Source organism: Tympanuchus pallidicinctus, unplaced genomic scaffold (genome assembly GCF_026119805.1).
Source record: "Tympanuchus pallidicinctus isolate F22 unplaced genomic scaffold, pur_lepc_1.0 scaffold5, whole genome shotgun sequence".
Lineage (NCBI taxonomy): Eukaryota > Metazoa > Chordata > Aves > Galliformes > Phasianidae > Tympanuchus > Tympanuchus pallidicinctus.
The window spans coordinates 45,166,960-45,183,016 of NW_026294769.1; the positions used below are offsets into that span (position 1 = coordinate 45,166,960).

At 40.4% G+C, this 16,057-nt stretch overlaps 1 protein-coding gene across 1 annotated transcript in view; it reads left to right on the plus strand.

The window, feature by feature from the left end:
- The first annotated feature begins 15,660 nt into the window (after window positions 1–15,660).
- The window catches only part of KCNB2 (potassium voltage-gated channel subfamily B member 2), a 194,770-nt gene continuing 194,373 nt past the window's right edge, over window positions 15,661–16,057 (plus strand). Inside the window, exon 1 of the mRNA XM_052704900.1 lies at window positions 15,661–16,051. The gene's annotated coding sequence lies outside the window, so the exon portion shown is untranslated. The remainder of the gene's footprint in view (window positions 16,052–16,057) is intronic.

A 16,057-nucleotide genomic window follows, 5' to 3' on the forward strand; every position in this document is an offset into this window, starting at 1 on the left:
CCATGACTCAATCAAGAAGATTTACTACATGAAAAAATTTTATGCAACAGAATGCTTAAACAAGGCCTGCAGGATGAAGGCTCTGATCACTGCCTGAATTTTAATGTGTATTTATCTAAATGTAGATTCAGAAAAACTCTCACAGTTTTAAAGGTGCTAAATACTAATTTATTTATTGTTTTTCTTGGTGTAATGGTTGAATTATGAAATAGTCTAATAGTGCTTGTTTTTACAGTCATCAGCGGTTAGGTCTCTGAAGCTTTCATTGACAATAAAAGAGGCCACAGATTAGAATTTTTTTAGGTATTTTAAAGTAAATACCAAGTCAACTTCAAACTCAGTGCATTTTCTTTGGTAATAGAGACAAATCACCAAGAATATTGTCCCTTTGCACATATGTGTTCTCAGAAGGCTTTAATCACTGAGTGATATCACAAGCAATTAATGTCACTATGGCATGAGTTAAAGAGAATGTTTACCATGAGCTCAGTTGCTATTACCAGTAAATTTCACAGTTTCAGCAGTGATTCCTATTACAGTGTCAAAAGACTATTTCTGATATTTTGACCTCAGAGCTTCAATTGATATTGTTGCATGTTTCATTAAACAGTAAGTTATTCACTTGATGTACTGAATTTTATTACGGGGACAACAGTCCAATATTCTTTCTCTTAGAATCTGAAATCTTGGTTTCCTATGCATTACCTCCTTTCTTTGAAAAAAGAACTAATATTCACTGCAACTAGGAAATAGTATAGCTTCTGAAATCTCTGAAGTGTATCCTCTTGTTGTCAAACAAGAAGGGGAAATGTCCACGGCAAAAGTATCTCCTTTTCTGCAGACTCCCTCCTACATGATTTTCAGTGTTGTTTTTTTTCTATTTGATCCACAGAACCTGATTTCCAGGCATGCATGAATAATCATCCTACGTTGTGAAGTGATGGAGTAAAGACATCTTGCATTTTGATCTCCTTGTGTCTTATACAGACACAGCATCTTAAGTGCTATAAATTGAACCCGAATGGGACTTCTCACAAAAATGCTTGCTGCAGAGGGCCTGCTTTGCAGGGGAGCTGGACTCGATGATCTCTTTTCTGTGATTCTGTGAAATGAGCCATGAGCACTGACAAACCTCACATCAGCCTTTGCAAATTCAGCTTTGCAATCTGACTTCTGGGTTTTAAATTGGGAGAGTAAGAGTCAGAAAAATGTGCTTAACTATTCTCAAGGAGTCACACAGTCAAAATAGTTAGCTAAAAACCAAACAAACAAAAAGAACCAACCTACATAGAAAAGTCAGCTTTAGACCTGCAACAATAACCAAGACATTAGAACAATTCACTGAAGTAACAAGAACAGCATCAAGAAGGGCAACAGATTCAGCAGTACATTCCCCCACAGTCACTGGTTATAGAGAACACAGGTTCAGGAGGGGAAAGCTCTGTTTAATGAAATTATTTCCTTTTATGACAAGTTTACCCATGTAATTGAGCAAGGGAAAACAGCAGATGCGACTTTTTGGATTTCAGCAAAGCTTTTAGTACTGTTTTTCACAACATCATTCTGGAGAAAACATCCAGCTTACATCTAAACAAGTACAGAATATGATGGATGAACAATTGTCTAACAGAACAGGCTCAAAGGATAATAGTAAATATAATAGTAACGTAGATGGGGTTATATCAGGCTGCCAGCTAGTCACTGGTGGGGTTCTTCAAGCTTCCAATCTGGGGCGAGTTCTCTTCAATGCTTTAATAAATTATATAGATGCAGGACTTGAATGTTTACCAAGTAGATTTGCTAACAATTCCAAATAAAGAGAAGTTATTGACTCCCTTGGGGGTAGAGAGGCTTTGCATAGAGATCTTGACAACTTGGAGGCTGGGCAGTCACTAACTGCTCAAAGTTTAACAAGAGCAAGTGCGGATTCATGCGGAATGGGGTAGTCCTGCATATGCATACAAGATGGGGGATGAGAAGCTGGAAAGCAGCCCTGTGAAAAGGGATCTGGGAAGTTCTGGTTAATGGCAAGTTGAAGATGAACCAGGAGTGTGTCCTGACAGTCCAGAAGGCCAACCACACTCCAGTATGTGTCAAGTTCAGCATTGCCATCAGGTTAGGGGAGGGACTGCCCTGCTCTGCTTGTACTGTGTAGCCTCACCTCTAGCACCAGGTGCAAATTTGTGTGCTAAAATGTAAGAGAGAAACCAAAAGAAGGCTACAAAGGTGGTGAAGTGTCTGATGGGCAAGATGTGTGAGGAGCAGCTGAGGTCCCTCAGTTTGCTCGGCTCAGAGAACAGGAGACTGATAGGAAGCCTCATGTTGGCTTGCAGCTCTTCATGAGGGGAGCACAGGGGCAGCTGTGCATGGAATGGGGTCCCCAGGGAAGTGGATATGGCCACAAGCTGCCAGAGTTCAGGGATCTTTTGGACAGTGCTCTCAGATGTAGGGTTTGTTTTTGGGTGGTGCTGTGTGAAGCCAGGATATGGACTTGATGATCTTTGTGAGTCCCTTCAAACTCAGGATATTCTATGATTCTATACAAAATTAGCCAATAAAAACAATAAAGAGATATCCTGCCAGCATAATGCATTTGTATTTGCATTTAAATGCCCGATTCCTTTTAATACATGTGAGTGGGTTGTGGAGTTTCTTCTTCCATAGATCATGGGATAAAAGAGAATCAGTCTAGAATTCCTCGATTTGGTGATGGCACCTGGAAGATAATTTGAGTGACTTTTTTTTTTTTTTTTTTTTTTTTGTTTCAAAGACAAAATAATTTGCTGCTAAACTTGAAGAGATGGATGGGAAGGATGATAATGGAAATGATTCATTACTAGCCTTGAACTTTTACATTATTTGACTAATGAAGTTGACATTTTTATCAGTACCTGCCATTTGACAGATTGCACCTATAGTTGCATGGAAATTACACATGTAAGGGCATAATACTGATAATGGAATTAATCAAATTATTCTACTCGCAGGCTAGAAGGATTCACTTTCCAAATTAAGCACTATATAATTAAACCTTTTTTTTTCCTTGTCATGATATTCTCCATCCATTCTTCAGATACTTGAGTGTGATACCGGGGACAAAGACTCTGATCCTAAGGAGATCTAAAAAATCAAAGTGGTGCTAATATATCTCTTTCTTGAATAAAGAAACAAAACTAAACAAGAATTTTAAAGCAACATTAATGTATTAAGATATATTTATGAATCATTTAAAATGATTTCATACCTGATTCACTTTCTTCTCAACATTTCATATATCACAAACCTTTTTATATATCATAAATTCATATTGATATCTATCAACCATTTCATACATCATAAAAAACTTCAGGTGTTCATGGGGGGCACTTTCTTCTAATCTACTGTTTACAAAACAGTTTAATGTTTGTCAAGATACCCTGCTAATCGTGGTGATCTCAATCCTCAGTTATGTCCAAGGAGTATGCTATATGATTCTAGAGAAGGCATACGTGAGCATGCCAGCATGACTTTAGCAGCTGAAACCTCCATGCTTCCAGTCTCTGCTAATTTAGAGTTGCTAAGAGATGTATGCATTTACACAGCTCATCAAGAACTTCAAGGCACCTGTGACTCATCATGCTATGCACATGTTCTCTGTCCTTCGATGGTGTCTCTAATGCCTATCACAGTGTCCTAAGAGCTTTCCCCTGGTGGAAGCTGTCCCTGTGCTGTGCCTACCTCTATAATTCACTGAACAGCATGCCATGATGCAAACCAGGCTAAGTATGGTCAGCAGCTCACGCCCCAACTGACAAATTTTTGCACTGATTTTATGTCACTGAGTCAATAAACTGGAATAGTTAATTAGACTGATATCGTAATAAAGAAGCACAAAAGAGTCATAATATATGTAATCTAGGAGTAGAGCCAGATTATGCAGAATTGCTTGTCCAAATACAAAGCATTTGTATTGTCCACGCAAAGCATAACAAGTTTGTGTAGGTTAAAGTTTGGCCAGCTCAAGGAGCCTAAAAAATTAAGCATACCTAAAACATATTTACTAAGGGAGATTTTTCTGTAAGAGAGCTGACGCATGTGTGTAATCATTAAGCCTTAAAGAACTTGAGAAAATACATACGTCCATAATAACAGGATACATTTAATGAACATCTGCCAATACAGCATATTCAAAAAGCAATCTTGATTTAATACACAGTTAATGGGGTACTCTCAAAAGCTTAGAAAATCATTAATTATAATGGTGAACTTTTAAGTATATTTAATCAAGGTATTGTTTTGTTCCAATTTACATGCTTTTCTTGCCCATAAAATTCTCATTTATAGGTGTATTTGTTTCTAAACATAAAACTGCTTGGTGGAGAAACCATGCAGGAAAAATGTCATGTTTTCTTCATGTTTAAAACATTTAATTTGCAAAACCTGTGTTAAAAGGAAGCAAGGCAAATAATGCTTCTTATTTAGGAGTTCAGCCACAGACTGATTAATGGCTTGATAGCCCCAGTGTGACAAGCAATGGTGACAGCCTCGTTTACAGTGTCTGTAGTGGATAAGCAGTACCAAATTACACCGAGGACACTCTACTGAAAATCAATTTATTAAATCAAAAGACAAATACACAATCATTTAAACTATGGTTTTACCTTTAAGTCTCATACTGATCCTAAAAGCAGTGACACACTCTGGAGCGAGCCTAGAATATAAATGTGCAGTACATAAATTCATACTACATATTGGGCTACAGCTTGATACATCCTCACTAGATAAAGAGGAGGGGAAGAGGGGGCAGTGGCTGCTCCCGACTCTTCATGTTCTGAAAGCTGCCCTGCCAGTGCATCTCAGCACTGTGGCTACAGTAATCCTAGCACTTTTGCTGCTCTATGTAGATATATTCCAAGTGGAAATCAGACAATCTGTGCAGTAAGAGAAGGAAAATCTGTGCAGCCCCATCACAGGTGAGTGCAGGTGCTGTGAGGTGTTGTGGGTAGTGAAGATTTCCTCTTTAAAACAGCCCAGTCCCATGAGGCTTGTAGTTCTCAATGCCAGCACCCTGCACATGAGCCAAATTAGATATGTAATGGTTCTTCTGCAGACAAGTGGATGCATTTCTGCTTTGTGTCACACAGAAAATCATGAGTGCTGTTAAATATATTTCTACTTAGAGATTATGTACAAAACAGTAATTGTTCAAACATTAAAACCAATGAAGGCCAATTTCCTAAAGATCTGTGTCTGATACTACAGATTCTAAATTGTAATGTTCACAAAAAATCTTTTCAGTGACTGGGATATTTATAAGGGCTTCTCTGGGTTGAATTCTCTGGTGCCTAACAGCTCAGAGAGCAGTTTTTTCCATAGTTACAGAATTCTTTTCCACTACCTGATGAAAACCACAAGATTATAAAATTGGAACCAGCTGCTGTCTTAGGGCTTTTCACTCACTAAAGGATTAGTCTGCTAAAAGAAGCCAAATATTATAATGCATATCTGCATTACTCTGAGTGAACCTGCTTAAAATATTCAGATGATGGTGAGAACCATTAGACATATTCAATAATAACTAACAGAAGTAAAGTATTTTCTGGGAAGCATTCTCCTTATAAAGAGGTTCAAATGTTGCTCCTAATAATGTTAAACAACCAGGATCCTAGAGATACGAATTTATTCAAGCATCCAAACAGAAGCCCAGTACTATAGACTTTGACTTCAACTAATCCACCTCTGCTTTCAACAAGTATGGACTTTAAAACTACTTCTAGTTTACAGAATTAAAAACAGATCTTTTTGCTCTGCTTCTGAGTCTGCCTCAGGGAGTCAGTCTCTCATGTGTGAAAATAAAGAGATTAAAGCACTTTCCTGCCAGAGAATTGATGAAAATTGTCAATTCATCTTCAGTTAACAGAACAAATAGTTACGCCTTTCAGTGATGGCAGGAATTCCTCTGAATAATGGTCAGTTTCTCTAAATAAGTGGTTTTTCGAGAGGTATAAATAATAATTTTAGAGTTCACAGGGAGGGCTCTCCCTGGCTCTTCTCAATGGAGTGCATAAGTTCATGACCAAATGGTTTCTTGCTTGGTGGGTCACAAACATTCATCACTCTGAAGGCAATGTGTATCTAGTTTGTAGTATCCATAACAAAACTCATTTATTGTCAGAATTATTGTGTTTGCCTATAAAATCAAAGACTCAAGTCAAAGAATCCGTTCTTGTAGTTGAGCCACACTTTACGTAACACATTTTATATTAACATCTGCCTTTATGAGTAGTGTATTTGGTGTGACAGCCAGGAAAGAATAATGACAGGAAAGCAAAGAAAAAGAGCTACATCCCCCCATAGCTTATTTTTCCCCTCTGTATCACAGCTTGTGAGCATCTCAAGCTAACACTGACTTGCCATGCATCTCCTTCTCTGCACTTAAGGAAATAGCGAATATAAACAATGAACAATTAAAGCAACTGTGCACCAGATTAAAAAAAAACCATAAACTGAGACATTTGTCTAAGCCATTTGCAAGTAAATTCATACAATAAACAAAATGAAAATAATCACCCAAATCTGCTTTTCATGTCACTAGCAACATTCAAGGTCTGATTTCCTGCTACTCATGAGCAATTACTTCAATCCACACAAAATGAATGCAGTATTTTTCAAATATGAATTTGTAGCATGTTCCACCTTTTTCAAAGTCACTTTGCAGTGATACAAAAGAGTACTCAGCAGTGAGCAAGAGGGTCCTCATAATACTTCTGCCCACTCATCTCCGCATATAAAAGCTCAGCCTGTCTTCCTGAGGAAAAATCTATGCCTTTACCTTTCAGGTCCATTTCCCTCCCCACAAGCTCCTTCCATCACTTCTAAATCCATTAGCTCTTTTCAAACAACTTATCAAGTTTCTTGAAAAACACTGACAGGGGAGGAGAGGGACCCACATTAACATCTATGCTGAGGCTGCAATACACCTTTAATGTTATTTGATTAATTTAGTGGAAACACTGGCCTTCCACTGCATACAGTTCAGAATCACTCTTTGTGCATTAATAACAGCAAAAGAATGGAAGGTAATGAATGGAAGATACTGAAGGTAGTTGTGCAAGACAAGGTGAATTTCAGGAGAGTGAAGTGATAGCGCTTTTGGGAGTACCTTTCAAGTACAAATGAAGGTGAAAAGAGATAGAGGACACTAAAGAATAAAGCAAGAACCATCCTGAAAACAACTGCTTATCCTGAGAGTTAAGTTCCATGAAGGCTTCCAGTCCTAATCAGAAGCTACATTTAAGTCACTATATAAGCTCATAGTCCTTGAGACACTTTCACTGTGGTACCTATGCAGTGTTATTGCATTTTTCCACTGATTTACAAATGACCAACACTGGCATTTGAAGAAGAGGAGATGGGTGTCTGTTTATATGTTTTGTTGTTGTTCCATTTCTTTGTTTTGTTGTCCTGTTTGTTAGTTAGTTTATTTTCTTTTCAGAACAGAAAGAAATGTGTTCCAGACAATTTAGGAAAATGTGAATATGTAAATTTGCACCTCCAAGGGAGGGTTTGTTAAACATAATGTCATCTATCCACTCCACAGGAATTTAATAAACAGTTACAATAATTACAAAAATATATAATGAAATATTTCAGAAGAGATTATAGCATGTAATCTGTTAACTGAGCAGTGGAAACCTGGGCACTCAACATGTAATTTCAACAAATTAGACTTCACTGACTTACATAACATTCTACGCTATTAGTCAAAGCACAAAGAGCCACTATCTTCAAGGTGTAGAATCTAAAGCAGATCAGCTACACATATTTTTACCATAAGAATCTCTAAAACTCTTACAAAATTGTTTCAGAAAATATGTCCCTTACTGTTTGTTATTTCTGAAGCTGGCTGTGAACATAGGGCTTCTTGATATGTTCTAGCAAAGCCAGTACGTTAGTAACAAAATGTTAATTTCAAATTATATTTGTTTGGTGAACTTTTATGATCCCAAAGCCCAGCTTCAAATCAGCTCTATTTCCTGGCTGGCGGTTTTGGAACCAAGAACCATGTTACTCTTAAAGGGCTACTTCATTCAAAGATCAATTAATCAGATCTCAAGTGATCTGCACATTTCTCTAGAGTCCCTCATGCCAGGGCTGATCCCCATATCCTGGTCTATGTTCAGAAATTCCCAGTGAAACCCTGGAAACCTGGGAACCATCCACATAAACAGGGTTGCTCTCCAGTTTAGCAGCTGTGAGATAGAAGCCTGAAAGTATTCTCTCTTTCCCAGCTTTCAGGAGCACACAGCAAGGATAAAATGAGGATTGTCCCTCAGGGCTCAGTGTTGGAACCTGTGTTCTTGGATATTTTCATCAACGATATCACTGGTGGGATCAAGTGCACCCTCAGCAAGTATGTGGATCACACCAAGCTATACGGTGCAGTCAATGCATTTGAGAGATGGGATGCCATCCAGAGAGACTTCAGGCACTGTGACCAGGAATGTCTCATGAGGTTCAACAAATCCAGGTGCCAGGTTTTGCACCTGGGTTGTGGCAACCCCCACTATCAAAACAAGATGGGGGATGAAAGGATAGAGCAGAATACTTCTGAATAGGGCCTGGGGATACTGATGGGTAGTAACCTGGACATGAGCCAGCAACGTGCCCTCAGAGCTCAGAAAGCCAACCATATCCTGGGCTGCATCAAAAGAAATATGGTCAGCAGGTCAAGGGAGGTGATCCTACCCCTCTACTCTGTGCTGGTAAAGCATTTGAGTGTGGAGTTCTCAGTACAAGGGAGACATCAAGAGAGACCTGTTGAAGCATGTCCAGGGGAGGGCCACAAAAATGATCCAAGGGACTGAACACATCCCCTACAAGGACAGGCTGAGGTCTGGGGCTGCTCAGCCTGGAGAACAGAAGGCTCCAGGGAGACCTAATAGTGGCCTTTCAGTATCAAAAGGGGGACCTGAGGAAAGAAAAGGACAGACTCTTTAGAAGGGTCTGTTGTAATAGAACAATGGGAAATGGCTTCAAACTAGAAGAATCATAAAATCATGGAATGGTTTAGGTTGGAAGGGACCTTCACGATCATCTAGTTACAACCCCTCTGCTATAGGCAGGGACACCACTCTCTAAACCTGGTTGCTTAGAGCCCCATCCAGCCGAGTCTCGAACACCTCCAGGGTGGGGGCATCCACTACCTTGCAGGACAATCTGTTCCAGTGTCTCACCATGCTCACATTAAGGAATTTCTTCCTAATACCTAGTCTAATTTTGCTGGCTCAAGTGTCCTTCTTGTGTTGGAAGCTCCAAAACTGGATGCAGTACACCCAGTGAGGTCTCATGAGAGCAGGGTAGAAGGGCAGAATCATCCTCAACCCACTGGTCACGCTTCTCTTGATGTAACCCAGGGCATGGTTGGTCTTCTGGGCTGAAAGCACACATTCCCCAGCTCACAAGGGAAGATTTAGATTGAATGCAAGAAGAGTTTTTTTACAATAAGGGTGGTGAAGCACTGGAACAGATGAACCAGAGAGGTGGTAAATACCTCACCCCTACAGACATTCAAGGTCAGGCTGGACAGGGCTCTGAGCAACCTGATTGAGCTGTAGGAGTTTCTATTCATTGCAAGGGAGTTGGTCCGGATGACCTTTAAATGCCCCTTCCAACTCAGATGATTACATGATTAAGTGATTCTTGATAACGCTGGAAGGCTTAAAACCTGACCTGGGCTCACCATGTCTGTGTCCAAGCAAGGCTCACCCTTCAACACCATTTCTGGTATTCCCCTACATTTTCTAAGGGGAGATGGCAGTTTTGTTAGTGGAGCAGCTGCCACTCAGATTGGAAAGAGTTGTCATAAGCAGCAAATTCTGATTTTCAGACAACTTAAAAAAAAAAAATAATGGTTGTTTCCCAAAAACAGTTTACAAATTGAAACCATTGCCTTGTAGCAACTTCATTATTGTCTGTGTGCAATGAGGTTCCACTTGGGCTAAGTGCCCCATCTACACATCACTCAGTACTCTGTTACAGGCATCACAAATGATAAAAAGGCTGTGGGGAGCTGTTGGGGTGAAGGCCGCAGAGAAAAAGCAATTAAGCTACTTTATTACTCTATCAGATTAGTATGAGATCCCACTGGAAAACAATATCTGCACAAACTCTGAAAAATAGCCAAAAGTAATGTGCGGAGCTTCTATCTTGTTAGCTGTGTACGGCAGGCCTGGTGCAGAACAATGTTCAAGGGAACGTGTTAGTCACAATTGAAGAAACATGGACTTAATTTTGGGTCTGGATTTGCCAGAGATATCAAGACATTTCATTAAAAAAAGATATTATCCTCAGGTTTTCAGCATCTGAGACCTAAGATGTAATCCACAGGGAACAATCTGAAAACAAAAACAACGATGTGAACAGGAGTATCAAGTCCTAACACTTCATTTGCGAGTAGAATAATTGTTAAACAAATTATTCACCTTTAATGTATCACATTTCCCAGCAGCATAAGTTTATCTGATTTGTCAATCACAGATTCAGCCTAATCTCAGGGAAGCTCACTCACCTTGCTGCTGTTTCTTCAGCTTTTATTACAATGTCATAGCAGAACTGCACTGTTTGTATGTAACCAGTGCTCAGATACCCATAGAATTGCTCAGGTCAACTTCTCTTCTAGGAAAATGAATCTCCCTATAGTTCTCCCAAAGAACCTGTAAGAGTGAAAGATATGGAGGGAGCTCCCCTCTCAGATTCCAGGCCCCGTCTCTCAGCTCTATCTCTATCCTCTTCTGTTAGGCTGCAGGGGAGGAGCGTGGGGATTGCCCTTATAATTAGAAGCTTCATACCTCTCACAACTAATCACAGTCTGATCCTCCTCTCTACAATTGGCTTCTTCTCACTGCAAAATCCTTGGCTCCTGGGTGTTTTATTCTCCCTTGCTAATAAAGAAACGTATTTAGCAAGTAATTTTGCAAAGGTGCCGAACATCCTTCCCTCCAGCTCTTGTCCTTGGCTTTTGTTTCCTTCGGCTTCGACCTGCGCAGGAAAATCTATTATGCCTAAGCTATTATGATAGATCACTTTTAATTAATCCATTATTAAGTCTTGTTTGACACAGAACAGAAAGCAAAAAGTCCCAAAAATTCTCACTCCCAGTTCCTTTCACTGGGAAAAAGAGCTGCCTGTCAAATAAACTCCGAGCAGATACCTCCAGGAGGAGCTTGAGAAGGAGGTGGGCCACATGGGGAGGCAGAGTCCCCCATTCCTATACTTCTGCCTCTGCTGGGATGGAAGAACTGGGCTTCCCCTATAAGAAATTACTGGGAAACACCAGATCATCAGATTGGCGGGATTACATTTTACTTGGCTGCTCTTTTGTCATAAAGTTGGACCAAGCCACTGCAATTTCCAGAAAGCATTGGGGCAGTCTGAACATGGGACATACCCTACCTGGTACTCGTGATCAAAATTGATTTTTTTCCCAGGCTGTGGCATGGCATGAGGCCAGAATAAGAGATCTCAGTTTGAAAGTCCATGAATAATACTGGAAAAAGTTTTAATTGTCAGAAAGGATTAGCATTCAGTTCACCTTAAAAATAAAAAACTAACAACTACGAAATTACATTACAAAATATGTTTGGGTTTTTTTGTTTGTTTGTTTGCTTGTTTGCTTGTTTCTTTAAATCAAAACATGAGTTAGAGGAATCCATTGCAGAAGGTTAAAAGAGCACTTCTGAGTTTGTGGAAATCATCTCCATCTTACATTACACAAAGGAGAGTACTACATTTAAATGCTGCAGGCTGGAGCTCCAGCAGCCATTCAGCAGTCTTTCTGTGTGTTTAACAAAAAATACCAGTCAGTAAATCCTATCTACTTGACTGCATAGGAGAAGATGTCCAAATTTGAAAAAAATCAGTTTGTACAGCTCTGATTCAGCTATAATCATATTGATATGCCTCTGTTTAGTTCAAATTTGTTTTCTGTTTCTGTTGTGTCTAAAATTGATTTTAGCCCTGACAGCAATTTCTATTTTCTTGTCAAGCTTTGTCCAGAATAAAAAAATTAAATTTCCACTCAGAGAAGAAAGGAACAATGAATCAATTTTTACAAACAGCCAAAAAGAAAAACAACCCTCAAAAGCAATCCAAGTTGTGGCTAATTTGACAATGGCATCTTGCCCATGATCTGTCCTTCCTGGCTATGCTCTTGCTCAGATCCACTGCTGTCTTTGTGATACTCAGCCCTGTAAGTTTCCATTTAGTGTACTGGGGAAGAAAATTTGCCATTATTGCCCCTGTGTCCAGCAGCATGCCATTCCTAGATGTATCTACAAATAGTCTTTGAACATTAATGAAATTGCTTTCTCGCTGCATCCTATGAAAGAGGTGAAGCCTCTCCAGGATTTCCTTTAGAACCTGAGATGTCAGAGAAAGTGTGTTGGAGTCTGATTCGTGGCAAGAGCAATAGGAAACATATTCTGGTTTTCAGAAATCAGATAAAAGGAAACCAAAACCTGAAAAAGAAAAGGAGGAAAAAGCAACAATCATTCAGAAGCAAGGAAGGATAAATCCCATGATTCAGGAAGTCCCTAATCCAGACCAGACGTGGTATGATCTGTGGTGGGCTATGTTATTGCCAGATGCTGTTTTCAATGTGATTTATTTTAAAAGAATATTAGACTTGGCCATGAATCTTCCTTTGTTTGAATTGTTTTATCTGGAGGTTCTGAGTGACAGAAAGTGCACTGGAATGGGCTTTGCTCTTCTATGACAACAGACCCTTTTTCTTTCCACCATTTGTTGGACTCATCGCTATGAAATCGGGAGATAGTTCTACACCACTTGGCATAACATTCTGGGCATTGAAAGAACTATGGTGACTGCACTCAAGAAAATGATCATCATTTAGATGGACAGGCCAGTTTTGGTGCTGATGACAACACACATCACAACACAGCCCTCCAACTGATGGTGTATTTTAGGAGTAATTCTTGCTCCTACAGGCTGAGGAGTGGCCATAAGCCCAGTCCACTAGAGGACCATTCCCTTATCCACCGAGGGGGAAGCCCTTGGTAATTTTCCACAGTAAAGATCCAGCTTTTGTTTCTGAAAGCTTCTGGGCACAGAGGAGGTCTTTTGCAACCATTCAGAAATTTCTGCTGTTAGGGGAAGGGAAAATCCCAATTGCTTCTGAAAGGCAGGAGAGCTGGGAGTTTAAGTACCTGAATGCAGGCAGTGCCCTCACTCCTCACCATGGGGCACCATCCCACAGCCAGTGGGCTGAGGAGAATCTGTCAACAATCCAAGACAAAGAACACAATGAACCAGATCCATAGTCAAGTCATGCTTCTGCTCCAGCTGGGAGCAGAATTGACAAAGCAAGCAATGAACCCAAAATCCATCCAGGGCAGAATTGGCATGAGAACTAGAGATAGAGGAGCTGGCATCCTGAGGCGAAGTTGAAATGGTGTCCTGGGCCATGGAGCCCAGGGGTGACTGGGCAGGACCAGAAATCCTATTAGTGCGTGCTGGGCTCTGAAAAATGCCAACTGACTCTTCTTTCTTCAAAACAAACCAAACCAAATGTGAAGGTCACATGATTTCACTGCTGTGGTCAGGATGAACAGCAGTAGAAAAGATAACTCTCTTGTTAGATTGTGATTTGGAATGATCTTTCTTCATAAGACAAGAGGTAATGGTCTTAAGTTGCACCAGGGGAGGTTCAAGTTGGATATTAGGAAAAATTTCTTCTCAGGAAGGATGGTAATGCATTGGAACAGGCTGCTCAGGAAGGTGGTAGAGTCACTTATCCGGAGGTGCTCAAGAAAAGGGTAGATGTAGCACTAAGTGACATGGTCTAGAGCTGTCACAGGCATGGGTTGATGGTTGGACTAGATGATCTTACTGGTCTTTACAATTCTCTAATTGATTCTGTTGCAATTCAGGAGTTAGATACATCTTTCCAAGGGTCTGCTCATCTTCCTCCTCTCGCACCTTCCTCTTCCTCTAAGGAGGCATTACTGGAGGTAATGTTTGGGAAGCTTGGCCTCACTGAGGCCTTATGAGCTCATCTATTAAAGTAAAGAGAGAAGGAAGAGGTCCAGCATGTTTATGAGTTTATGAGAGCAACCTTTGATGAAAGATGCTTTGAAGAGCATAGCTATAATGAGGGGAAAAAATCCTGCAACAGAAAGTTCAGTAGGGAAGAGATTTTTGTTTCATTCCAGCTGTGTCTTTCTTCCATTATCTGACCAGCTGAAACCCAACTCCTCTGAAGTGAATCTTTCCCACACTGTCTGGAAATCACTGGTCATCAATGCATGGCCATACATTTTGATCTTTCTTTTCCGGTAAACAGAGGAAGTTCAAAGTCTTCTCTTCAACTCCCCCACACTGCTGTAAGACCAGAAGCTCCAATGCTATAAAAGAGTAAGGCAAGAACAGTTAGCTTTTGTTTATGAAGAGAAATAGAATAATGTAGATATAGTGAAATAAGTGTGTTTCTTGGCATAATACACTTTGTATGTAAAATTTCTTTCCCAGAATAAAAGTATTTTTACTGTGGACTCACCAGCTCTATACAAAATTTTTGTTCAGGAATAATCCCTCCATTCTGAATGCAGATAAACTGCTTACTGGGGAACAGTGTCTGCACAGTATGTGCACCAGCACAGCTGGGGAACTATGGGAACTCTCCTATCCTCTCCTCTTTAGACATTTTTCTCCATAAGCAAATCCTTTTAGAGTCTGGGGATGTGTGTTTGAGAAAGAAATAAGAGAATATTTTACAATCAAAATTACCCAAACCCCAAATATTATAATTTCGTGAAAGTATAATCTACTTCTGTAAGATATGCAGCCCTCCAAACTACTCACTGCACTGTGAAGACCAGTAGAGGAGCAGTGGAGCTCCTGAGAACCTGATATTTCATGAGCATTCGAATGCGTGAACTCTTGATTTCCCACTGCTCTGTATCGTGCTTTAGTTACTGTGGTGCCAAAGAAGACAAAGATCCAGTTGAACCTTTCTCATTGATGTGACATATACAGGTAGATCTTCAGCTGTGTAACACCATGTGAACTCCTGATGCCTATCAGAGTGACCCTTACAGATTCACATCTAACTCGCTGATGTCCCAATTTCAGACAAAGTGGAGGTTTCAATACAAATCAGTATTTGCATAGAATACCAATCTTGAAGCTACCACCACTTAGGATGCCCAGGAATGGCCCATCTCAAGCTGTGGTACCCATTCAGAAAACTTTGGAAGTTAGGCTGGCAAAAGCTGATTGGCCTTTAATAAAACCCACATATCTCTTCCAGCCTAGTCTGGAAAGCAAATAAAGTGGGGGGAAATTAACAAAGTAAATGAACATCTGAAGTTTAACCTAATTTTTAGTTGGTTTTAATTGAAGAGACAGTGGCAATACTGCCCAATCTCTTTCTTGGATGGCTTTCAAAATAATTAGGAGGTCTTTAAATTAAAAAAACAAAACAAAAAAAAAAAAAAAAAACCGGTTGAGAATTGCTGTGCTGGAAAGCCTTCATCCCAGCAGAGAAATGTGCAACACTGGAGGCAGAAACTCAGAGCCATAGGGAGAACTGAAGCTTGAGCAACACAATGCAGAGGGCAAAGTGACAGAGGAACCATTATGAAACCCAGGTAAAAGGAGAGACCTTGAAAAGGAGAGCAGCTTTGTAATCCCCCCTACCCAAAATACAGAGGAGCAGCACTGAACGAGAGAGACAGACTTCTTCATATAATCAGGCATGATAAAGGACTTCCCATTAAAAAGCAATAAAGAACAATTAAGCCCTATGGGAAGGCGGAAGAAGCGGTAGGAACAGCAGAAGCCTCGATGGCAGGCAGCTGCCCCATGGAGACGTGGCGATAAAAGCAAGAGCCCATCCTGCAGGGGATCCTGCCCACCTGGGCACCGCAACCTCTGCCGGGGAGCATCACCCTACAGCAAGCCACAGCGCGGACAAGTGGGGGCTGTCAGCCACACGCAATGTGCTGGGTGTTGGTTCTCCGTGGGACTGGGGAGAGGTGGCAGTAGCGTGTGTGTGTGT